Raw genomic sequence first — 25,175 nt, 5'->3', positions numbered from 1 at the left:
GCCCCTGCCCAAGACTGTTTTATTTTCCTAGACACAGGGACCAGACAGCAGACGAAAAGCAGTTGGGGGTGTGGTGGACTTTGAGCAGATGGCTTGCAAGGGAAGGGTTAAACACTTAGTCTTCCATTTAACCTGAAACCACCCGGTAATTGCTTTCCATGTGAGTTGCTTTGAGCAGGATATTTTGTGATACGCAAGTTAATGTTGTTACTGCATCTCTCCCCCCCCCCCTTTATACTTGCAATTTTAAAAGGAAATATTAATTAAGGGGAGGGGGGGAATGCTTATGCAATTCACCATCCTGAATATCGACAATGTTATGGACACAGCTTCTGGCTAGCCTGTTCTTGGGCAGATCACTGGCAAATAGCCCAGAATGATCAACAAATGGGAAACCGTTGTGGATCTCTTGAGTTTTTGAATGAGGATTCTATCCCACTGGGATGTGGCGCTGTGTATCCCAGTGGAATGTAAGAGGCACGAGTGTGGTGCGCAGTGGTTTGAATTCATGGGCAGGGGGTGTTGAAGACCCTTTACTATTTCTGCAGCGGGGCTCCTGTCTTCAGCCAACTCAATCTTCCCAATCAGTGTGAAAGGGTTTGGCCTTCATAGCTGAAGGAGCATCTCTACCCCCATAGTTCAGCCTGGATACAGAGGTCCTCCTCCGAGGGTCTTCTGGCAGTTCCCTCACTGCCAGAAGTGAGGTTACAGGAAACCAAGCAGAGGGCCTTCTCAGTGGTGGCACCCACCTGTGGAATGCCCTCAAAGAGAGAAACAATTATACGACCTTCTGTAGATATCTGAAGGCAGCCCTGTTCAGGGAAGTTTTTAATGTGCAATGTTCTGCTGTGTGATTGTACTTTCTGTTGGAAGCCAGGCAATTGAAAGACTGGGCAATCCAGTCAGATGGGCAGGGTATAAGTAATAAATTGTTGTTATTGCAGTATTGTTGTTATTCTTAACTTTTCTTTTTTAATATAATATTTATTAAGTTTCCATTTTGTACTATTAAAATACATTCATATTTTCCACATTGTTTGTTCAAATATCCTATCAACCTCCCTCCCTCCCATCTCATGGTTACCTTAATTCTTTCTTATATCCTAGCATTACAGTCATAACTCGGGTTACAGACGCTTCAGGTTGCGCGATTTCAGGTTGTGCACCACAACAAACCTGGAAATACCGGAATGGGTTACTTCCAGGTTTCGGGGCTTGCACATGCACAGAAGCGCTAAATCGTGCTTTGCGCATGCTCAGAAGCACCAAATCATGACCCGCATGTGCGCAGACGCGGAGCTGCGGGTTGCGAATGTGCTTCCCGCACAGATCACGTTCGCAACCTGAGAGTCCACTGTATATACGCCTTCCTTTTTACATTTATGTCCTTTCCATTGTCAAAATTTTTCACCAAAATGTATAAAGGTCTATACAGGGTGAGCCTTTTAAAAGAGGCCCCGTGGAACATATGTACAATGGTACCTTGGGTTAAGTACTTAATTCGTTCCAGAGGTCCATACTTAACCTGAAACTGTTCTTAACCTGAAGCACCACTTTAGCTAATGGGGCCTCCCGCTGCCGCTGCCGCTGCGCTGCCAGAGCACAATTTCTGTTCTCATCCTGAAGCAAAGTTCTTAACCTGACGCACTATTTCTGGGTTAGCGGAGTCTGTAACCTGAAGCGTATGTAACCTGAAGCGTATGTAACCCGAGGTACCATTGTACTCTATACCCACGGGGCCTCTTTTAAAGGACTCATCCTGTATAATCAACATTACCAGTCTTCTAAATAAGTCGTGCCAGTGTTGTTAATTGCTTGCAATTGTCCTTCATATATCGTCTAAATTTTCTCCAGTCTTATTGGAACGCTGGTTTCAGAGTTTCCCCCTCAGTTTTGTTGTTATTAACTTCTCAGCCACTGAGAAGTCTTCTCTGCTTTGTGCTGATAGGCGTCAATCAGAGTGAAAGGAGGTGAGTCAGCCATTGAGGACAGCTCCTAGGGCCACTCTGGAGAAAACGCATGGGAAGAACACTGGAGAAGTTGTTCTGTATGCTCCAAAGATAAGCATTTAGGAACAGTGAAAATGAGAGGTGCTTTGGTTTCGAGAGAATGGGGTGCAAGTTTTGTTACGTACAATGGAACTTCAAGGAGAGCACAACTCCTTACATCTCTCTGAAAGAAGATACTGGAGCACTCCAAACCGTTCGCCCATCTACACGCACAGAAAATATAAAATCTTGCTGAAAGGCAACACATGGACACCTGCACTGATTCTTGTAATGCATCCCTATTATTATTATTATTATTATTATTATTATTATTATTGAAGGGATATGTCTGTGAGGGGTTGTGGTTAAGATTCTCATGAAGAGACCCTGAACTTCTGAATTTGCCACTACACTGCAAGTGATGTGTATATGTACGTTGTGTGTCTAGACCCTGCAACCCCCCCCCCATAAAGAATAAAACACACCGGACAAAGGTATTAGGTTAATGTAGGTTAATGTAGGTTAATGTTATTGGGCAAATTTTGGCCATAACTTTATTGCTTACAGACTGTTAGTGGTATTGGCTTAGGCATTGAATGGACCCGACTATATCTGACTCCTACCCGCTGAGCAGGAAGTCCAGTAACAAGAACAAATCACCAGAAAGGGGAGCCCCATTGACGCAGACCAACTCGAGCTCCCCCTGGTGTTCCCGTGGAGGTCATGTCATGGCCCTAGCCCCACCCCAGGCTTCGGACAAGATCCACACCCCCGGATTCCTTTAACAGAATGCCCTTAAGCTTGGAGGGGCAGGTGATGGCCACACCTCCCCCATCATAAGGTCAAACAATGCCTAACTGCAAAACCTTACAAAGTTGTGACATTTGCTATGAGGTAGGTGAAAAGCAGCCACGAAATTAAAAGACTCCTGCTTCTTGGGAGAAAAGCAATGACAAACCTAGACAGCATCTTAAAAAGCAGAGACATTGCCTTGCCAACAAAGGTCTGTATAGTTAAAGCTATGGTTTTCCCAGTAGTGATGTATGGAAGTGAGAGCTGGACCATAAAGAAGGCTGATTGCCGAAGAATGGATGCTTTTGAATTATGGTGCTGGAGGAGACTCTTGAGAGTCCTATGGACTGCAAGAAGATCAAACCTCTCCATTCTGAAGGAAATCGGCCCTGAGTGTTCACTGGAAGGACAGATCCTGAAGCTGAGGCTCCAAGACTTTGGCCACCTCATGAGAAGAGAAGGCTCCCTGGAAAAGACCCTGATGTTGGGAAAGATGGAGGGCACAAGGAGAAGGGGACGACAGAGGACCAGATGGTTGGACAGTGTTCTCGAAGCTACCAGCATGAGTTTGACCAAACTGCGGGAGGCAGTGGAAGACAGGAGGGCCTGGCGTGCTCTGGTCCAGGGGGTCACGAAGAGTCAGACACGACTAAACGACTAAACAACAACAACAAGGTGGAAACCAAATGGCCCCATGCCAATTTTACCAAGTGGAAAAATTCCTACTAGGCCCCTCAACGGTGACCAACCGAGATCCATAGCAAGGCCAGTGAAGAAAAACCTGTAAAATAAGGAGCGAGGGCAGAAGTTTGAAGAAGCGAACCAAAAGGAAGCCCTCCGGCTCACTCCTGAGTTTAATTGTTCCCGGCCACACCCCCACCAGCCGCCGGATTGGCCATCTGGTCGATGACATGGCTGGGATCCCCCGGGCAACATGAGGCTTTGTCCCCCGCCCCCTGGGAGGAGAGTGGGTGGCCACAAGGTCCACAGCAACTCTTCCCCATAGAAAAGTGGAGCGGATTTTGAAGAAGCAACCATTCAGATATGCAAGAGGCAAAGGCAGAGCAACTGAGCGGGTGTCAACTGAGTTGGGGGCCAATGGCACCTTGAGGTGGGGGTGCAGCCTCCCTTCCCCTCTGAGGCTCTGATGTGGGGCTTTGCATCTGCAAGCTCTTAGGAAGGTCTTTTGCAAGAGGTGGTACCTACAAGAGAGCTCAGTCCGGAGAATTTTGAGGCGGATTTGTCCATCCAAAGAGCATCTTCTGCCTTCATTTCCAAACCCTGCAGCTATTTATGAAAGTCCTGCATTTCAGGGGATTAAAAGCCCTCGAATTTAGTGTCGTTTGAAAAGAAGCAGCTGTCACCTTTCGTTTGCCTGCGAGGTGTCAAAAGTGTTCTCTTCCCCCAAAAGCAGATTTATCGAAAAGAATTACATTTTCCCCCGGCCCCCCAAAAGCCACTAAACAGTTTGTGGACTTTAAACCAAATTCTCGATGCCCAGGGTTTCATAAAAGATATTTCTTTACAACACAAACACGCTTTGACTTAAATGATAACTGACAGACGCTCTTTAATCCCATATTCAGCCTGAGATTTTAATCATCAAAAATGTAGCAGGCGCAAGCAGGAGGCTCCCTCAGAAACCTTAACTCTGCCCTTGTGTGTGAGTGTGTGCCTGACTCACCAAGGCCCTGCAGCTCCTGTGTTCAATCCAAAGTTTATATTACAGGCAAAGGTGTAATTTCAGCATAGAAAGCAAACCCACAGAGGGGGACTGCAAATGCAATATCATAGAGGCAGGGGGGGAGGGGGACTAATTAGACTTCGACAATAATCAAGTGATTAAATTCAAATGATAAAAAGGGAGGAAAACAGAATCTTGTTTATCTTCCTCTATGTGGATGAATGGGACACAGGTGGTGCTGTGGGTGAAACCAAGGAGCCTAGGACTTGCCGATTTGGGGCTTCACTTTTTTCTGGAGGGGCATCCAAAAACACATGCTTTGGAGTGCCACACAAGATCACTGCCCCAGAAAAATGCTTTTGGGATCCTCCGTGATGTCACACAGGTCACGTGATTCATGCAGGAGTGTGGACCTGGAAGATGATGTCCTGGATTTGTCCTGCATCACGTTGGAAAGTATGTGATGAGACTGGCTATTGAATCCTTTTTGAACATCCTCCATCCAGCAACTTGTTAGAAGAAGAAGCAGAAGAAGAAGAGGAAGAAGAAGAGGTGGAGGAGGAGGAGTTTGGATTTGATATCCCACTTTATCACTACCCTAAGGAGTCTCATCAGGAGTCTCTTGCGATGCGGGTGGCGCTGTGGGCCATGCGCTGCTCTGGTTCTCCAGAAGAGGCTTAGTCATGCTGGCCACATGACCAGGAAGCTGTACGCCAGCTTCCTCAACCAATAAAGCGAGAGGAGCGCTGTAACCCCAGAGTCGGCCACGACTGGACCTAATGGTCAGGGGTCCCTTTACCTTTTTAAGGAGTCTCAAAGCGGCTAACAATCTCCTTTCCCTTCCTCCCCCACAACAAACACTCTGTGAGGTGAATGAGGCTGAGATACTTCAGATAAGTGTGACTGGCCCAAGGTCACCCAGCAGCTGCATGTGGAAGAGTGGGGAATCGAACCCGGTTCACCAGATTACGAGTCCACTGCTCTTAACCACTACACCACACTGGCCTCTATGATCTCTAAGCTCATTCCCCATATTTCCAGGCCAAGGATGCCAGAGAGTAGGGCTGGGAAGGTCTCTCTCTGCAACCGCAAAGAGCCTCTGCCCATCGAAGCAAGCGATGTTGAGGTGGCAGCTTGATACGTTTGTGTGCTGGTCCCAGGGGGTTACCGTGCAGCATGGTCCAGGTCCAGTCTGAGGTTGAGGGTGTGGTATGGAGGCTGTCCATCAAGGCTGAATCTGGGTCCTTGTCGGGTGTGGTGAGGAACTCTGGCAGAAGAGCAGGACAGGGTGCCGGCAGGAACAGGTCACCAACAATGTTGCTCCTGCAACCTAGGACTGGGCTGGCTGGCTTTTATCTGCCCCGAGGCATAGGACGGCCCCGATCCTCAGGTGACTCGCCTCTCCTGGCCTGGAGGCAAGCACTCCTCCTGCAGGAACTTAGTTCCCTCCGCCTCTCTGCCCTGAGCCTCTGCAGCTCAGGAGAGGCTGGAGGGTTACTGGACCCAGAGGCAACCTCCTCTTCCCCTGACAGGCTGAGAGTGGAGCACCTGCAGGCAATGGGTCCTCCATCACCTCAGGAGTCAGAACAGACTCAGCTGGTTCTGGAGGCGGGGACTCCTGTGCAGGCTGGGATTCCTCAGGTTCAGCCTCTGAGTCTGAATCCCAGGCCACCACAGTTTGATTCATTGGACAACCTGTCCCCTGCAGGCGTTCCAAATATCTGGAGGGCACCTGCTTGGAGAAGCCTGGGCGAATGTTTGCCTCACCTTGGCTGTCTCCCTCCAAGGAGCTTCCCTCTGTAATGATCATCTGGATTTCTAAACTGTGCCTGACATCCCCCAGGGGCCTCTGGGTATATATACATAATTAAGAAGGAATTCATGAGCAAGATAGCTTTGAAAATATGTATAAGTTCATTGCCTGCATTTCGGTGGAGTTTGACCTTCTGCGAGGAGCTGGACGTGTCTAGTGTGCAGCCGAACTGCACACCTTTGTACTTCGGTCTTTGATATTATTTTCACTCCATGCAGCATCGGTCAGTTTTTGCTAAAGGCTCCAGGCTGCAATCTTCAGAGTAAGACTCTTCGAATTCAGCAGGATGCGCTTCCAAGCCAGTGTGCAAAGGATAGAGGCTGTAGAATGGAATGTCTTGCCAAAGTGGTGCATGCTCTAGTTATCTCCCGCTTGGACTACTGCAATGCGCTCTATGTGGGGCTGCCTTTGAAGGTGACCCGGAAACTGCAATTAATCCAGAATGCGGCAGCTAGACTGGTGACTGGGAGCAGCCGCCAAGACCACATAACACCGGTCCTGAGAGATCTGCATTGGCTCCTAGTGCATTTCCGAGCACAAGTCAAAGTGTTGGTGTTGACCTTTAAAGCCCTAAACGGCCTCGTCTCCACCCCCATCGTTCTGCCCAGACACTGAGGTCCAGCGCCGAGGGCCTCCTGGCGGTTCCCTCATTGCGAGAAGTGACGTTATAGGGATCCAGGTAGAGGGCCTTCTCGGTAGTGGCGCCCGCCCTGTGGAATGCCCTCCCTTCAGATGTGAAGGAAATAAGCAGCTATCCTTTCTTTAAAAGACATCTGAAGGAAGCCCTGCTTAGGGAAGTTTTTAATATTTAATGCTGTATTGTTTTTAACACTCGATTGGAAGCAGCCCAGCGTGGCTGGGGAGGCTCAGCCAGATGGGCAGGATATAAATAATAAATTATTATTATTATTATTATTATTATTATTATTATTATTATTATTATTATTATTATATGGAGATTTTTGGGAGTGCAGCCTGGGCTGCACAGCTGGGAGCATATCCTCCCTTGGTGCTGTGAGCCAGCCAATGGGAATGGTGGGGGTTAGAAGCCATCCCCGCACCCACCAAACTAGTGATTAACATTTCCCATCTGTCATGGATGCTTTAGCTGAGATTCCTGCATTGCAGGGGTTGGACTAGATGACCCCTGGGTCCCAACTCTACGATTCTTTGATTCTATGATTTGGAGAGGGGAGAGACTTCATCAGGCAAGGCCTTCTTCCACCTGCCTTGCCCCACCCTCTAGTCTCTGCTTCTCAATTTGTACTGTATTTTTTTATGTACTATGGCTTGCCGTTGTTTTATTGAATATAGTTTAGAAATTATTTATTGTAACTGTTAAGAGTGAATTTCTGTTTAACTTTTATATGCTGCCTGTTCTGCCCGGATGCTGAGATCCAGCTCCGAGGGCCTTCTGGCGGTTCCCTCATTGCAAGAAGCAAAGCTACAGGGAATCAGGCAGAGGGCCTTCTCGGTGGTGGCGCCCACCCTGTGGAATGCCCTCCCACCAAATGTCAAAGACTAGCATTTCGAGGACATCTGAAGGCAGCCCTGTTCAGGGAAGTTTTTAATGTGTGACATTTTAATGTATTTTTAATCTTTGTTGGAAGCCACCCAGAGTGGCTGGAGAAATCCAGCCAAATGGGCGGGGTACAAATAAATTATTATTATTATTATTATTATTATTATTATTATTATTATTATTATTATTTAATTGGCATTATTCTAATGAATGTTGAATGTTACTTTTTTGATGTAGGCTGCTTATTTTGAAGTTGTGTTTTATTATCACATTTTGTCTTGCATTAGATTGTTATAAGATGTACATTTTTTGTTTTTTTCAGCTTGTACACCGCCTTGAGCATTGTAAGATAGAAAGATGGTATACAAATTAAAAGTGATGATGGTGACATGTTGGGGAGATGATCCTGCAAGAAACTGCAGGACCGGAGCTTCTGCGCATGCGCAAAGCATGATTTAGCGCTTCTGTGCATGCACAAGCACCAAAACCCAGAAGTAAGCCGTTCCGGTACTTCCGGGTTTGGCGCGGTGCGCAACCCGAAACTGCGCAACCCGAAGCGTCTGCAACCCGAGGTATGACTGTATTTTCTCCTGGTTGCCAATCGCTTTGGGCATTTTTGTTGTTGGTAGTAGCAACGCATAAAACCAGCATTGCTCTAAACCTGCAGCATTACATAAAAGTGTGAAACCAAGTTCAGGCTGCGACTTTTAATGTATTTTTAATCTTTGTTGGAAGCCTAGTAGGACGTCCGTCCTGAAATCAACTGACCAGGGAGTTCCTCTTGACAGCCTAGAAGTCACCTTGTCCTAAATCAACGCAACTGGAACTAATTGTGTCAGCGCATTCTTGCTTCGAGGTGTCCCTCTGCTGGCTTTCCCCCTTTTCTCTCCCCCCCCCTATTTTTAGCAAAGCCAGTATGCAGAGGTACAAACCGCTCCCTAACATGTCCTGCAAGAATAAGGTCATCCAAACAAGATAGAGATGTCACCGAACGAATCCAGTGGTGTTGGCAAACCAAATAAATCCAGCAGAATCATAAAATTGTACTTGGATGGTACCCTCAAGGATCATCTAGTCCAGCCCCCCCTGCAGTGTAGAAATCACATCTAAGCCACTTCCACCCTGCAGAGGAGGTGGGGTTGCGGGAGTCACGGCCCCAACACGTGCATTGCGGCTGCAGCCCAGCCCCCGTGCGATTGGGGGAATCCCCAGCCGCATCACCCCCTGACCAGCCAATCAGCTGGCTCTGGGGGCGTGGCCTGCCCTATTTAAGGCAGGACGCAGCCGGGGATCTCCCTCTTTTCCCGCCTCCAGCTGTTCCTGCTTTTTGGTTGGTCGCCATTGAGGGGCCTGGTAGGAATTTTTCCACTTGGCAAATTGGCACCAGCCACTTGGTTTTCGCCTTCCTCGTAGCAAATCATCACAACTTTCCTGGTATTGGTGGGTAGGCCTTGGTATTGCTCTGTAGTTGGAAGAGGGCAGGAAGCGCCATCACCTGCCCCACATATTGAAGGGTAGTCCGGTAAAGGATTCCGGGGGGCGTGGCCCTGTCTGAAGGCTGGGGAGGTGAGGGCCTAAGGCACGCCCACTAGCGGTTCCTAGTTGATGTGCATCAGCAGGACTCCCCTAACTGGTGGTTAACCCTTCCTAGACTTCAAGCGGATGGGCTGAAGCCGGATATAGTTGGTTAGGACCAATGCCTAAGCCAATACCGCTCATCACCTGTAACCAATAAAGTTGTGCCCTTATTTAGCCCATTAACCTTAATAATTGTGTCATGTGTCTTTATTTCCACTGGGGGGGGGGGACTCACCACGCACCTAATGATTCCCTGACAAATGGTCATCCAACCTCTCCTTAAAAACCTCCAACGAAGAGCAGTTCACCGCCTTCAGAGGGATGATGAATAGCTCCTGCTGTCAAAATATTCTTCCTAATGTTTAGGTAGAATATCCTTTCCTGTCTTTTAAACCTGCTGGTTTGGGTCCTACCTGCTGGAGCAGCAGAAAAGAAGCTTGCTCCATCTTCCATGTGAGATATTTGAAGATGACTATCACATCACCTCTCAGTCTTCCCTTCTCCACGCTAAACATCCCCAACTCCCTCGACTGTTCCTCATCAGGCTTGGTTTCCAGACTTGTTATCATTTTGGTCGCTTTTTTTTGTAATATTTTTTATTAATTTTAGCATACAAAAATTTTAAGACATACCACACAAATTATTATACATATATCCTTATTTAGACTTCCTTCAGCATCTCTGGCAGCCTTCCGTCTTAATTATTTCTCCTGCAATTCTTAACTTAATATTGCCTTTACATTTTCTAACAAATCATTTCTTCCTTTCCATTTTTACAATATTTCTTAAATTACTCCTCACAGAACTTCTTGTAGTCCTACGAACCTAATTTGATCATCGCAAATACTTTTCAGATACTCAGTAAATTTAGTCCAGTCTTCGGGAAACCTCTGGTCTCGCCGGTCTCGGATCCTTCCTGTTAGCTTATCTAATTCTGCGTAGTCCATCAATTTCATCCTCCATTCTTCTTTCGTCGCTAGTTCTTCTTGCTTCCATTTTTAGGCCAATAATATTCTTGCTGCTGTTACTGCATATAAAAACAACTTACAGTCTTTCCTTTTTATATGGAAAATGGAGGTTGAAGCCATATGAAGAAATGAAACAGTATGTTAACGATTGGTTACACTATTATCAGGTGAATGAAGTGTTTAAACAAGATATCAAAGAAAATGGTTTCTGTGAAAAAGAATCGAGGTTTCAACAAGAAATATTAAGTAACTATTTTAAAATTCTGTCAAAAATGTATAAACTACTGCTGGAGTGGCACTTGAAGGACGGGGAGGTAAAATCAGCGATGATTCATTGGACAAAAAAGATCTAGGATATAAAATTCAATTAAGTGAGTGGGTCAAATTATGGAAAGAAGGTTTGAGATTTACTGTATGTAATGCATTGAAAGAAAACGTGATGAAGATGATGTATAGATGGTACATCACACCAGTTAAGTTAGCAAAAATGTATAAAGTCAGCAATAAATGTTGGAAATGTAAAGAAAAAGAAGGATTATTTTATCATATGTGGTGGGAATGTAAAAAGGTGAGATGCTTCTGGGAGATGATATATAATGAGTTGAAAAAAATGTTGAAATATGCTTTTATTAAAAAGCCAGAAACATTTCTCCTAGGTATTGTTGGAAATGTTATCATTTTGGTCGCCCTTAATCTTAATCAAGGAGTTTGCCAAGTACAACAAGATGTCCCTGTAGCTGCAGTTGCATTTGGATCTTAAGCAACATCTTAAGCCATTTCTGCTCACTTGGTAAAGTCTCATTCCACTTCCTTTTAGACTCTCCCTGCTAATGTCATCGGCAGTTATGTATATTTGTCTTATTGCTTTTATCCAGTGCTTTTTTTCCTGGGGGTACGCAGGGGTATCTCCTGATTCAAACCATAAAATGGTGATTTTCTTGAGTCAAAATGCAAGTACCCCTAAACACTTTTAAAGAAAAAAAAAGCACTGCTTTTATCTTTATTTTATATACTGTGATCTTTTTATGTGAATCACTCTGAGACCACAGGGTATTGGGCAGTATATTAATAATAAGAACAATAACAATAACAATAATAATAATCCTGATCCGCTAACAAATCCTTTTTGCCACGCTGTCTGAATAAAGCGCATTTGCTAAACTGTGGACTTCTTAGAGCCAGGCGCTTGTCAACCAGCCCCTTCTGTTGTGGGAGAAATTCCCCTCAGGGGGCTCAAGTATGGAGGCTCACACCAAATTCTCAATGGGTTCAACTTCATTCAGCAATGCATTACTGGACAGAGTGTGAAACATCTGTGAGAGCTTCCCATTATGACACACTCCATGTAGGCAACATATATGTCATCTCGGCTGTTTCATCCTCTGACCAAACTCTTCTGCCACCCCATTGTCCCAACCACAGTCCTTGGAGACACTTACTCAACTCAGTTTCCTTTTACTGTCTGTGCAGAGCCCTCCTTGTACCTTCATCTGGAGATTTTTCTCTTTATTATTCAGCAGTTTTGTTCCTGCTTAATTGGTTCTTACCACTTTTGTGGTCAAGCCGTATTCTTGCAAAAATGGCACTGCTTCACTCATAAGGGGATTTACAGAAGTTCCTTGCCACTCTTCTCTGGAGGCCGGGCCTTCACCTGAGCTTCAAAACCTTGAAACACCAAGGTCAGTCCCTGAAATCTGCCAGTGCTACACCCTTGAACCAAGACGTGTGTCCAGCCTGCTCTGTGGAACATCAAGCAGTGCTGGTCCAAGACTAATGCATTCTTTTAACCGTTCTCCTTCAATTAATGAGAAAAGAAACTACAATTGAAAATTAGCAAAACCCTTATGCTTGCAGATTTGGAAGCTGACTTCCAGATGGACCCAAACATCAATTCACAGTGGGGAGAACAGCAGCAGCATCCTTTGAAAGTCTTATCTCTCCCTAGCCTTGTGTTTCTTCACACTCAGAGCAGAAATTTGCTTTCTTTTCCAAAGAGGAAAACAGCACCAACCACAAGCATCAAATAATCGCAGCTGGGAACTTTGTTTTACTCTTGTTTTGTTTTATGAAACAAAACTCTCCACGGGCCTTACGTTCCCTTTAAAATGACTGTGCATGTGATATGCAGTTTTGCCTGGGACTTGAGAGACCCGAGTTTAGATCCCGACTCAGTCATAAAACTCACTGGGCGACTTTGGACCAGTCACTCAATCCCAGCCTACCCTTCCTCACAAGGTTGTTGTGAGGATTAAATTCGGAGGGAAGAAAGCTCCTTGGAGGAAATAGTAGGATGCAGAATAAATAAATCACACAACCTTGATGGCAGAAAGTGAGGAGGAATTAAAGAACCTTTTAATGAGGGTGAAAGAGGAGAGCACAAAATATGGACTGAAGCTCAACATCAAAGAGAAAAACAACTACCAGACTTTTAGAAGACATCTGAAGGCAGCCCTGTTTAGGGAAGCTTTTGATTTTTAATAGGTTATTGTTTTTTGGTGTTCTGTTGGAAGCCGCCCAGAGTGGCTGGGGAAACCCAGCCAGATGGGCAGGGTATAAATAATAAATTATTATTAGTAGTATTATTATTAAAAGAGGATTAGACCAAACCTAGACAGCATCTTAAAAAGCAGAGACATCACCTTGCCGACAAAGGTCCGTATAGTTAAAGCTATGGTTTTCCAAGTAGTGATGTATGGAAGTGAGAGCTGGACCATAAAGAAGGCTGATCGCTGAAGAATTGATGCTTTTGAATTCTGGTGCTGGAGGAGACTCTTGAGAGTCCCATGGACTGCAAGAAGATCAAACGCATCCATTCTGAAGGAAATCAGCCCTGAGTGCTCACTGGAAGGACAGTTCCTGAAGCTGAGGCTCCAAGACTTTGGCCACCTCATGAGAAGAGAAGACTCCCTGGAAAAGATCCTGATGTTGGGGAAGATGGAGGGCACAAGGAGAAGGGGACGACAGAGGACAAGGTGGTTGGACAGTGTTCTCGAAGCTACCAGCATGAGTTTGACCAAACTGCGGGAGGCAGTGGAAGATAGGAGGACCTGGCGTGCTCTGGTCCATGGGGTCACGAAGAGTCGGACACGACTAAACGACTAAACAACGACAGGACTGCCACTAGCCATGATGACTGTGCTCTCACCTCATGGCTAGAGGCAGCAATGTGCCCAAAAACCAGTCACTGGAAACCACAGGAAGGGAGAATGCGCTGTGAAATCAGGCTGCTGGACTAGACAGGCCACTGGCTGTATTCGGCAGGCCCTTCTTATGTTGTCAAAAAAGAAACTCCATAGATGCAGGGACAGGTGAAATAGCTTCCCTGGAGTAGAGAGAGTGCGTTCCCTGAATGCCTCCTTCTTCCCTGGCCCGCTTCCCACTGAATATTTCATTGTGCACGCTCCCCGCCCCCCCCCCTTTTGGAAAGGAAGTGCGCCATAAATATTCATCCCGCCAGCACTTACGGGTCTATTAAAAGCAGCCTCCTCTTCTCTCCCCAAGGTGGCTTCATCCATTCCGATTATGCTAAGGGCCTTGCGCTAAATATGCCATCGCCCTGGCGATGGATGCTGCCCGCAGAGTGGGTCCACCCTGACATTAATCGAAAGGCCCTTAATGAAGTCGGCGTGTTGCCGGCGCGCATTAAGAGGATGCTCTGGACAGCACCCAAACAGCATGTTGGGACGGCCAACAGAAGCAGGAGACAGGGAGGGGGCTCTCTGCGTGTGCACCCGAGGTAGAGAAAGCACTTAAGGACTTTCTCTCTCTCTCTCTCAGGGGTGGGGGAGGACAAATATCTAATGGATTTTTTATTGCTAGTCAGCCTTTCAGACTCAGGCTTCTCCCCCCCCCCCCAACATTTTCAGGTATATTAACAGTCTTTGACTTCTCCCTCCACCACTTTCCTTCACAGATGTTACGGCTGAAATACCTTCCATTTGCTTGCTTTCATTTCTGCAACATTCAACAGTTTGCTCTGCAGGCTTCCTTCCTTCCACCCCCCCACCCCCCACTTTAATTTCCTTGCTGACTCTGCTTTTTTCCCCCCCAGCCCCTTTCATATAAAAAAAGGAAGAAAATCAGTTGCTACGCAGCACATTTCTCTATCGAGGTCAGTTTTCAGCTCATGGAAATGGTGGATCCATTTGGTGTAATGTGGTGGTTTTCACGACTTCCAATTGTTCACCCCCCCCCCCCCATGAAGAGGCATTTGTTGCTCAATATTCAAAGCAAGCATAGTTGAGAGCAGAGGAGGTTTTAGAGTAGGGTGACAATTTTGCCACACCAGGCGCCATGTGCTGCAGAACAGGGTGTGAGAGGTGGGGGGCAGAGAGTTTTAGCATCACACAGGGCGCCACTGAAAATTGAGATTCCCAGGTCTGCCAGTGTTGGGAGGGGTGCTCATGCAGGCAAATTAAATAAGTCCCAGCTGCTGGAGAATGGGGACAGAGAAATGTCTTCCATTCTCTCTCATAACCCTGGAACTCACGGACATTCAATAAAGGTGGGAAGATTTTGGGCAGATAAAAGGATGTACATCATCACACAACACATAGTTAAATTGTGGAACCCTCTCCTGCAGGACGCAGCAGAGGTTACCAGCTTACATGACATGACATGAAATTTATTACTGTCAGAGACCAGCCTGAGAAACACAAATGGAACTGCAATCCCAATAGCAAAACAAACATTTAAAACAATATACAACAACAATGGATTTTAAGTTTAAATGTGTGATAGGCACATAAACACATAAAAACTTTAAAATAGACTACCTTAGAGAACCCCTTCATGGATCACTGCCTTGCTGTGGTGAAGGGGCTTGAATAACTCAGAGAAGCTATGAACTATGCCATGCAGGGCACCCAAGATGGACAGGTCATAGTGGAGAGTTTTGACCAAACGTGATCCACCTGGAGCAGGAACCGGCAAGCCACTCCAGTATCCCTGCCAAGAAAACTCCATGGACAAAGACATGTTGGGAGAGATGGCACAAGGAGATAATAGTGCCACTGTATTCTGCTCTGGTCAGACCTCACCTGGAGTACTGTGTCCAGTTCTGGGCACCACAGTTCAAGAAGGACACTGACAAACTGGAACGTGTCCAGAGGAGGGCAACCAAAATGGTCAAAGGCCTGGAAACGATGCCTTATGAGGAACGGCTAAGGGAGCTGGGCATGTTTAGCCTGGAGAAGAGGAGGTTAAGGGGTGATATGATAGCCATGTTCAAATATATAAAAGGATGTCACATAGAGGAGGGAGAAAGGTTGTTTTCTGCTGCTCCAGAGAAGCGGACACGGAGCAATGGATCCAAACTACAAGAAAGAAGATTCCACCTAAACATTAGGAAGAACTTCCTGACAGTAAGAGCCATTCGACAGTGGAATTTGCTGCCAAGGAGTGTGGTGGAGTCTCCTTCTTTGGAGGTCTTTAAGCAGAGGCTTGACAACCATATGTCAGGAGTGCTCTGATGGTGTTTCCTGCTTGGCAGGGGGTTGGACTCGATGGCCCTTGTGGTCTCTTCCAACTCTATGATTCTATGATTCTATGAGAAGGGGACAACAGAGGATGAGACGGTGGGACAGTGTTCTCGAAGCTACCAGCATCAGTTTGACCAAACTGTGGGAGGCAGTGGAAGACAGGAGGGCCTGGCGTGCTCTGGTCCAGGGGGTCACGAAGAGGCGGACATGACTAAACGACTAAACAACAATAGCAGCCATGATGGCTGTGTTCTGTCGGCAGAGCTGGAGGCAGCAACGCTTCTGAATCCCCATTGCTGGAAACCGCAGGAGGGGAGAATGCACTTGTGTTCGAATCCTGCTTGCATGTTTCCCACGAGCATCTGCTTGGCTGCTGTGGGAATTGGAAGCTGGACTAGATGGGCCATCGGTCTGATATAGCAGGCTGTTCTTACGTTCACATAAAGTTTGGTGAGGACGCAGGGAAGGACCAGGAAGAGATCAAGAGAAATGTCAAGCTGATTGGCAGCAGCTGTGAAAAAGGCACATTCCATGCCAGGGATTATTAGGAGACCAACTGCCAATTAGAGTGCCAATAACGGCAAAGCCTTTTCAGACATCTCCGTTGCAGCAACCTTTGGAATGATGGGGAGGAATCTGAGTCATAAGAACAATGGAATTTACAGAATTCTAGTGTTGTAGTGTTGGAAGGGGTCTGGGGGGCATTTACTCCCGGTGGAGTACAGGGTCAGGTTTAAGGTGCTGGTTTTGACCTTTAAAGCCCTATACAGCCTAGGACCCTCGTACCTATGGGACCACCTCTCCCGGTATGCCCCACAGAGAGCCTCAAGGTCCATAAATAGCAACATTTTGGAGGTCCCAAGTCTTAAGGTGGTTAGATTTGTCTCAACTAGGGCCAGGGCCTTTTCAGTACTGGCCCCGACATGGTGGAACTCTCTGTCACAAGAGACCAGGGCCCTGTAGGACTTGACATCTTTCTGCACGGCCTGCAAGACCTGTTCTGCCTGGCCTTTGGTTTGGACTCAGTCTGACCCTTGTGTTTCCCTCCCCTTATGGTTTTGATCTATGGGCTGCTTTTAAAATGGGGCTGCATTCTAAATTGCATTTTAACCTGTATTCTAAATTGGCCCCCCCCCATTATGTTTTTACTTTAATTTTACTGGTGTTAGCCTCCCTGAGCCCAGCTCTGGCTGGGGAAGGGTATAAATAAAATACTTCTTCTTCTTCATCATCATCCAACCCCACCTGCAGTGGAGGAATCTCAACTAAAGCATTCTTGACAGGCAGCCATCCAAACTCTGCTAAAAAAAACCCATCCAATGAAAAGCCTGCTGGGTTAGACCAATGGCCCTTCTAGTCCAGCATCCTTTTCTCACAGTGGCCAACTAGATACCCATGGAAAACCTGCGAGCAGGATATGACCACAAGAGCCCTCTGCCTGCCTGTGGTTTCCAGAAACTGGCATTCAGAATCATTGGTGCCTCCAGCTTTGGAGCATAGCCATCGATAGCCCTCTCCTCCTCCATGAATTTGTCTAATCCTGTTTTAAAGCCATTCATATTATACACACACACACACACACACACACATTTTTATTAGTGTTTTAAACATATTATTTCCAACAATCATATAACATAACTTCTTATCTTATACAATATTTTAGACTTCCGTAAACACCTCTGATGATTTTCAGTTCTTTATCACTCATTCTGCATTTCTTAATTTCTCTATTACTCTTAATTATCATTAACTAATAATTCTCCTCATAGTCTTTCTTGCAATATTTCAAATAGTCCTCCTTACAAAAGTTCTTGCAGTCCTACTAGCGTAATCTGTTCATTACTATTACTTTTCAAATAGTTTGTATATTTATTCCAGTCTTCTAATAATCTCTGGTCCCGCAGGTTTCGAATCCTTCCTGTTAATTTATCCAGTTCTGCATAGTCCATCAATTTCATCCACCATTCTTCTTTTGTCGGTAATTCTTCTTGCTTAAAGCCATTCATGTTAGTGGCCATCACTGCCTCCAGTGGCATGGAGTGTGTGTGTGTGTGTGTGTGTGTGTGTGTGTGTAATTTTTATTAAATTTTCTATTTTACAATTTAGAATGTTCATTTAAACAACCTTAAAATGTCAGCAACTTCTCTTTCCATGGTTCATTTTGTACATCATAAATCCCTGAATATATCACATAAACTAAACCGTTTAGTATTCCATTATTACATCTATCAGAACTTGTTTACACTGTTGAATTTATCTTAATGCTGCCAACGTTTTCAAGTGTACACAATTTTCCTCCGTATATTCAATAGTCCCATTGTTTAACTATGTGCTGAAAGATGGAGGATTTTCTTCATTGAAAGATAAACCTTTTTGATTCACACTTTCCAGAATGGTGTGTGATCTGAAAAACAGAACCATCCATTGAAATACACACTTCTCTGAATTTTGCAGGGCAGTTCTTCAGCCAGTGTTTCAGGGAGGACTGGTAATATGGCTCCCTGAGAAAGGACAAAATTTGGTGCCCTCCCAGATCTTGCCCTCCATTCTGTGCATGCACTCAAGTGCAGGACATCATAGTTTTGCACCTCCTCAACTTGGTGCCCACCCTGCCCTAAATCCAACACAGAAGTTGTTGTTGTTTAGTCGTTTAGTCATGTCTGACTCTTCGTAACCCCCTGGACCAGAGCACGCCAGGCACTCCTGTCTTCCACTGCCTCCCGCAGTTTGGTCAAACTCATGCTGGTAGCTTCAAGAACACTGTCCAACCATCTCGTCCTCTGTCGTCCCCTTCTCCTTGTGCCCTCCATCTTTCCCAACATCAGGGTCTTTTCCAGGGAGTCTTCTCTTCTCATGAGGTGGCCAAAGTCTTGGAGCCTCAGCTTCAGGATCTGTCCTTCCAGTGAGCACTCAGGGCTGATTTCCTTCAGAATGGAGAGGTTTGATCTTCTTGCAGTCCATGGGACTCTCAAGATTCTCCTCCAGCACCATAATTCAAAAGCATCAATTCTTCAGCGATCAGCCTTCTTTATGGTCCAGCTCTCACTTCCATACATCACTACTTGGAAAACCATAGCTTTAACTATACGGACCTTTGTTGGCAAGGTGATGTCTCTGCTTTTTAAGATGCTGTCTAGGTTTGGTCTAATCCTCTTTTAATACTACTACTAATAATAATAATTTATTATTTATACCCCGCCCATCTGGCTGGGTTTCCCCAGCCACTCTGGGCGGCTTCCAACAGAACACCAAAATACAATAACCTATTAAAAATCAAAAGCTTCCCTAAACAGGGCTGCTTTCAGATGTCTTCTAAAAGTCTGGTAGTTGTTTTTCTCTTTGACATCTGGTGGGAGGGCGTTGCACAGGGCAGGTGCCACTACCGAGAAGGCCCTCTGCCTGATCCCCTGTAACGTGGCTTCTTGCAGCGAGGGAACCGCCAGAAGGCCCTCAGAGCTGGACCTCACTGTCCGGGCAGAACAATGGCCATAAATAAGGCAGGGCAAGTTGCAGGGACCACACAGACACACACGCCTCGCAAGCACAGGCTGCAAAGCTGGAGGACCCCATCCATAGCCCTCCACAGATCAGGCCAGGTAACTGGGACCACAGGGAGACGTCAGTAAGTTATGCAGAGCACGTGGAAAATGTGCTTTCAAATGTTTCAGGCAACTCAGGAAAGTGAGCCAAGCAGTACACGGCAAAAGGAGGCTCTGTGACCTCCAAGGTTCTTTCTAGCTTTGTGGTTTGGCTTGCTCATCACGCTAAGCCAGTGATTGTTTGGTCAAAGTGGTTTGCAGAGCTCTCTGTGGTTAGCAGGGTTGCAAACTGAAAGTGTAAAAGTATCAATAAAAAGAGTTTGATGCTGTGCTGGGCCTGGGGGTAACCTGTGAAATGCAGTCCAGGTCTGGTCCAGAATCCGAAGGTTTCTCTAGGAGTCAGTCTGACAGGGCCAAGGCAGGACACAAGGCAGGAAACCAGGCAAGGTCAGGCACAGAATCTCAGGCAGGGTCTGGCATACAGCAATGTTGCTCCCGCAACCTGGGGCAGGGTCCGACAGCCTTTTATCTCTTTCGGGGTAGCGGCCGGTCCTGATCCCCCAGCGACTCATCTCCCTGTCACGCCCAGAAGCGAGTACTCCTCCTGCGAGTACTCAGGTCGCTCCTTCTCTCAGACCTCAGTCTCTGCAGCTCGGGAGACGTCGGCGGGTTACTAGACCCAGAGGCTGCCTCAGCCTCCCCTGACCCAACCAGTAGTGGAGCAGCTGTAAGTGATGGCCCAGCTGGAGGCAACAAGGTCATCCAGGATCAGGCCCCTGACTTGGCCCAGCTGGTGCTTGTTGCAGGGGAACCTGTGCAGACTGGGGCTCTTCAGAATCAGGCCCCAGACGCGGTTCAGGTGATGCCTGAGGCAGAGGATCCGGTGCAGACTGAGTCTCCTCTGGTTCCAAGTCCAAGCCCGAGTCCCAGGCCATCACAAATGCTTATTGTCGGGAGAATCAGGAGAAAGAAAAGGAAGTCCTTCAGTCCTGCAGGAGGCAGTGATTGCCACCAACCTGGAAGAACCTGGGGGTCCCGTCAAACTCTATGATTCTATAGGTTTTTAAGCAGAGGTTGGATGGCCATCTGCCATGGATGCTTTAGCTGAGAGTCCTGCACTTCAGGGTTGGACTAGACGACCCTTGGGTCCCTTCCAACTGTATGATCCTATGATTCTATACAAAGGTAAAGGGACCCCTGACCATTAGGTCGAGTCGTGTCCGACTCTGGGGTTGGGGCGCTCATCTTGCTTTATTGGCCGAGGGAGCCGGCGTACAGCTTCCGGGTCATGTGGCCAGCATGACTAAGCCGCTTCTGGCGAACCAGAGCAGCACACGGAAACACCATTTGCCTTCCCGCCAGAGCGGTCCCTATTTATCTACTTGCACTTTGACGTGCTTTCGAACTGCTAGGTTGGCAGGAGCAGGGACCGAGCAACAGTAGCTCACCCCGTTGCAGGGATTCGAACCGCCGACCTTTTGATCAGCAAGTCCTAGGCTCTGTGGTCTAACCCACAGCTTTAGAAGAGGATTTAGATGAATTTATGGAGGAGCAGAAGGCTCCTAGTCAGGATGGCTATGGTCTGCCTCCATAGTTGAAGGCAGCAATGCTTCTGAATATCAATTACTGAACTCCTGCTTCCAGGATTCCCTTTAGAATCCAACAGGATGCTGGACTAAACGGGCCATTGGCCTGATCCAGCAGCCTCTTCTTACCTTCTTTCATGAAGATCCCTCCCCAGGTCTGAGCATGCAATTTGGGATTTGGGCGTATTTTCACTTTCAAAAAAACCCTTCTCCTACCAGTCTGCAAAGAAAAGAGAAGTGAAATGATAGGCGGAAGTCTAGACTTTTTCTGGGGCTATTGTCAGTATGTGAAGTCCTCCTGCTGTTTGAGCCATTGTCAATACTTCTTTGAAGTGCAAAAGGAGGCTTGTAAAGATTGTTCTCTACCTGCAGCAGCATGGAATATTTGCATTGATAATGAATGCTCGGAAGAGGGCAGGGAGGAAAGACTGCCTTGAAGCGCCTTTCATTCAAGTCATCTTTCTGGCCTGTTTTTGCTTCAAGGACATGCCTCCCAGGGTCCAATACTTGGACTAAGTTTAATGAAGAACTGTCAATCCAATTTATAAAGGGTGGTTTTTTCCCTTGCACTCTACACAAACTTAAGCGTTGGAGGGACTACAAGACTCATCTAGGAATCAGAGCTAAAGACTCCCTGGACAGGTGGTCATTCAACCTCTCTTTAAAAACCTACAGGAAAGGAGAGTCTACCACCTTGCAAGGTCCTGGAATCATAGAATGGTTGAGCTGGAAGGGACCTCAAGGGTCATATATACCTTGGCCTCAGCCCAGTAAACCTAAAGGAGATTCTCCATCCCCATCGTTCTGCCCGGACACTGAGGTCCAGCTCTGAGGGGCTTCTGCCAGTTCCCTCCCTGCGAGAAGCCAAGTTACAGGAAACCAGGCAGAGGGCCTTCTCGGTAGTGGCGCCCGCCCTGTGGAACACCCTCCCACAAGATGTCAAGGAAATAAACAACTATCCGACTTTTAGAAGACATCTGAAAGCAACCCTGTATTGGAACTCTTTAATGTTTGAAGTTTTACATTGGTACCTCGGGTTAAGTACTTAATTCGTTCCGGAGGTCTGTTCTTAACCTGAAACTGTTCTTAACCTGAAGCACCACTTTAGCTAATGGGGCCTCCCGCTGCTGTCACGCCACTGGAGCATGATTTCTGTTCTTATCCTGAATCAAAGTTCTTAACCCGAGGTACTATTTCTGGGTTAGCGGAGTCTGTAACCTGAAGCTTATGTAACCTGAGGTACCACTGTACTATGTTTCTGTGTATGCTGTTAGCCACCCAGAGTGGCTGGGGGAACCCAGCCAGATGGGTTGTTGTTGTTGCTGCTGCTGCTGCTGCTGCTGCTGCTGCTGCTGCTGTTGTTATTGGACAGCCACTCCAGAAGGACAACACATTCAATGGTATTGATCTTTTCTTGTGTTTTTAATAATCTGTTTTTAATGTTCTGTTGAAAGTCGCCCAGAGTGCCTGGGGAAACCAGTGGCTGGGAGGGAAGGAAGGAAGGAAGGAAGGAAGGAAGGAAGGAAGGAAGGAAGGAAGGAATATTAATCTATTCCATATCTTGCAATGCAGGACTCTCATTCATTGGAGGTTATTAAACAGGGTTTGGACGTCTATCTGTCAGGGTTTCTAAAGCAGTGATTCCTGCATTGCAGAGGGTTGGTCTAGATCAGGCATCCCCAACCTTCGGCCCTCCAGATGTTTTGGACTACAATTCCCACCATCCCTGACCACTGGTCCTGTTAGCTAGGGATCATGGGAGTTGTAGGCCAAAACATCTGGAGGGTTGCAGGTTGGGGATGCCTGGTCTAGATGAACATTCCAACTCTGCAATTCTGTGCTTCTTTTTGAACACAAGGACAGCTGTGTTTCCTTCCGGACAGCCCTGACTATAGATAGTACACAGAGCAACCTCACTCAGCTTGAAGACTTGGTCAACACCTTAATCAACTTTTCCTGCTTGAACTGGCTGCTGTTGCAGGGACTTTCTCAGCACCCCAACCACTAATCCTCATGACCTTTTAATAAGCAGGATGGATGCTCTGACGTTGGTCCCTTTGAAGAAGCCCAGCGAACCCCTGGCTGGATTAGCGTTTTAGTCCATTTCATTTCTGTCTGGCTCTTGCCGCGAAGCTGCGCGTGGATATCTGACTAAAGACGGTAATTTGGAAAGGCAATTTTCCTGAATTGCAGGTACGGCGAGATGTCGGGAGATGTAACTGCTGGCTCAGGCAGTCAGATGGAGAATAAACACCAAAGTGATTTAATGGATTCTTTTCATGCTTCCTTCTCTGTGTTTTTCCCCCCGCTTTCCCAAAGCCTGGCTGAATGAAGCAAAATAATTATAAGCACAAAATGTCACCTCATTTGGCATAATCGTTAGTCTCGCCTCACTTCCCATCACGCTTATTTTACTGGTGGAAAATAAACATCGTACAAGAGGAGGCTAGCTGAGGTCCTCTGGGTTTAGGGAGACGAGGGACCAACACTAAGAATATTGTTAGACGTCACACCAATTTCTGAGTGGTGAGAGACTTCAGAGGTCTGCTTTCCTTGGAGTGAAGGTCAGTAGGGACTGTGGTGTCTTGAAGACACATCGTTTTATTTAGACATCTATACAATCTGAGAATGAGATGGAAGGGAATGGCAGGATACATTATTAGATTATACTGAATTGGCCAGATTAACAGAGACAATCAGCGGACAGCCTAGACAAGATTTTCAAAAAGAATGGGGAGAATGCAGAGAACACTTTACCAGACAGTGCCCCAAAATATACACCTGGACTTGTTTTGATTAATTTCTACAGGAGACTTCGTGGTTTTTAAAGTCATAATTAGGAAACATTATAATAATCACATTTAAAAGAAACAGTATACAAGAAGTAAATAGGGAGGCCATTTACAGGATAAAGGAAGTCTTTTATTTTTATGTTATGTTTTCTTTGTGTAAGGGGATAGGAGTTTAATTCTGATAATTAAATTGTCAGTGGTGGTGGGTAGGTTTGTATGTATGGGTTGTTGTGGACTATGTTGTAAATAAAGTAAAAATAAAAAGATGGTCACAGCATTAACACCCTGACAGATCTTGCTTCTCCATCACAGCTTTGGATCCAGCACAGAATCAAGCATGTCTCTGTGTCTCCATCTTCCAGCCTGTTTCTAGCTCACCCACCCACAACTCTCTGGCTTTTGTTCTCATACCTAGCATTTAGATAAGGTTGGTTCAGGAAGGCTCGCCTGTTCCTTCTACGGCACAGAACAACTTCTTTCATTATGCTAATTGTGGTGCTTAACTAGTCAGCCAAAGCCATTGGCACGCTTGCTCTCATACAGTCCACCCCCACAGAAACAGGATCCCAAGAACAGGAGGGGACTTATGGTATCGCCCAGACTGAACACCCCCCAAAAAATCCCTACAACCCCAAGACCTTCCTGGGTTTATTTCTATGTGAGTTTCCAAATATTTCATAACAAACTTTTTGTTATGATAAAGGGAGAAACTGACTTCTCACTGGAAAAAGTTGGGCCTTGAAATTTCATTGGAAATCTCCTTTCTTGTCCTTTGAATCCATTGGTTTGGGTCCTGGAGCAGCAGAAAACAAGCTTGTTCCATCTTCCATGTGACAGCCCTCTTCTCTCATAAGGCTAGAAGTCGAGGACTCTCATGTCCTCCAATGCAATTGAATGCTAGAAGTTTCAGGACCTACATGTGAATGGTTAAACTATGGAAATTGCTGCCACAAGTGATAGCCACCATGTCAGACAGCTCTAAAGGGAGTTTTGATGAAATCACAGTGGATAAAGCTATCAAGGGCTACTAGTCACTAAAGCTCTATACTGCTTCCAACATCACCCTCTCACCGGATACCAGCCTTGGAGCGATCTAGAATAGGTGAGTGCTACTGGGCTTATGTCCTGCTTGAAAGCATCTGGTTGGCCACTGAGGAAGCAGAATAATGGATAAGATATGCCTCTGGTGTGACCCAGAAGAAATATAATGTTCTTTATGAGCCCAGTGCATCATAGAAGGGACCCTGGGGCTCATCTAGTCCAACCCCTTGCAATGCAGGAATCTCAACCACGATGGACATCTAACCTTTGCTTGAAAACTTCCAAGGAAGGAGATCATGAGATGTTTCCAACTCTCTTCTCTTCTAAACTGGCTCTTCAAAGACTCCCTGATCACCACAGCATCCAGAAAATGGGCCATGTGGAACAATGCA

Source organism: Podarcis tiliguerta (genome assembly GCF_965153285.1).
Source record: "Podarcis tiliguerta genome assembly, chromosome: 11".
Classification (NCBI taxonomy): Eukaryota; Metazoa; Chordata; class Lepidosauria; order Squamata; family Lacertidae; genus Podarcis; species Podarcis tiliguerta.
The sequence above is the reverse complement of the archived record's forward strand: the minus strand, read 5'-3'. Positions refer to the sequence as shown.